Here is a 2,219-nt window from a genome sequence, read left to right on the forward strand (position 1 = left end):
TATATATATATATATATATATATATAGTTATATACTAATTTATAAAATATATATACATGTATACGTTAAATATATACGTCTATACAAGATATATACATATATATACGCACCATTCAATATATATGTATGTTTTAAATAAAACATATACTACAATATATATACTACAATATATAATTATATATTAATTTATAAATCATATACACATGTATACATTAAATATATACGTCTATAGAAGATATATACACATATATACGCACCATTCACTATATATGTACTACTTTAAGTAAAACATATACTACAATATATATATATATAGTTATATACTAATTTATAAAATATATACACATGTATACATTAAATATAAACATCTATAGAAGATATATACACATATATATGTACCATTCAATATATACGTACTACTTTAAATAAAATATATTGCAATATATATACACTACAATATATACACACACTATATATATAGTTATCTACTAATTTATAAAACATGCACACGTGCATACTTTAAATATGTACTACTTTAGAAGATATATACACATATATATGTACCATTCAATATATGTACTACTTTAAATAAAATATACTATAATTTATATACACTACAATATACACACACACACACACACACACTATATATATATATATATATATATACTAATTTATAAAATATATACACATGTATATGTTAAATATATACGTCTATAGAAGATATATACACATATATACGTACCATTCAATATATATGTACTACTTTAAATAAAATATACTACAATATATAATTATATAGATAGTTATATATTAATTTATAAAACGTATACATTAAATATATACTACTTTAGAAGATAGATACACACATATACGTACCATTCAATATATGTACTACTTAAAATAAAATATACTACAATATATATACACTACAATATATACACACACTATATATATAGTTATATACTAATTAATAAAACATATACACATGTATACGTTAAATATATACGTCTATAGAAGATGTATACACATATATACACACCATTCCATATATATGTACTACTTTAGATAAAACATATACTACAATATATATATACTACAATATATAATTATATAGATAGTTACATATTAATATATAAAACATATACACATGTATACGTTAAATATATACAATTATAGAAGATATATATACACATATATAAATTAATAATACTTGATAGTAAATTAATGATATATTAAAACTAAGTTTTAATTAAATTCAATTAAAAAAAAAATTAACCGGGCTGGGCTGGGCCGGTTAACCGGCTGGCTGGGCTCGGTTTTGGTTCGGGCTGGGTTAACTGGGTCCAAAACAAAAAATAATCCAGCCCGGGATCCGGTATCCTATAGCCCGTGGGCTGACCGGGCTGGGTTTGCTTAGTGGGTCGGGCCAGTCAGCCCGACCCCTTTGACTGGCTTAGTTTCTTCTTACTTGCTTGAGTCTTATGATTTATGGCATGAGCGATTAAGACATGTCAATTACAAAAAGTTGTATAAACTGATTAACTTAGAAGTTTTTTCAAACTTTGAGTGCAATAAATCAAAATATCAAACGTGTGTGGAATCAAAGTATGCTAAGCATCCGTATAAGTCCGTTGAAAGGTATTCCAATCCCTTAGACTTAATCCATAATGACATTTGTGATATGAAGTAAACACCATCTCGTGGTGGAAACAAGTATTTTATAACATTCATTGATGATTGCCCTAGATACTGTTATGTCTATTTGCTAAATAGTAAGGATAGAGTAATAGATGTGTTTAGGCAATGTAAAACTGAAGTTGAATATCAGTTATACAAGAAAATCAAAATGATAAGAAGTGCTAGAGACGGAGAATATGAATCTTTATCAAAATGATAAGAAGTGCTAGAGACGGAGAATATGAATCTTTCTTTGTGCAAATATGTGTAGAGAATGAAATTATCCATCAAACTACAGCCCCGTATTCACCTTAATCGGATGAAATTGTGGAAAGAAAAAAACGAACCTTGAAGAAAATGATGAATGCCTTACTAATAAGTTCAGGTTTATCGCAAAACTTGTGAGGGGAATCTATCCTTACGGTTAACCAAATGCTCAATAGAGTTCCCCATAGTAAGACACAATCAGTTTCATATGAAAAATGGAAATAAAGGGAACCAAACTTGAAATATTTCAAAATGTGGAGTGTCTAGCAAAG

This window comes from Capsicum annuum, chromosome 10 (genome assembly GCF_002878395.1).
Source record: "Capsicum annuum cultivar UCD-10X-F1 chromosome 10, UCD10Xv1.1, whole genome shotgun sequence".
In the NCBI taxonomy this organism is placed as follows: domain Eukaryota; kingdom Viridiplantae; phylum Streptophyta; class Magnoliopsida; order Solanales; family Solanaceae; genus Capsicum; species Capsicum annuum.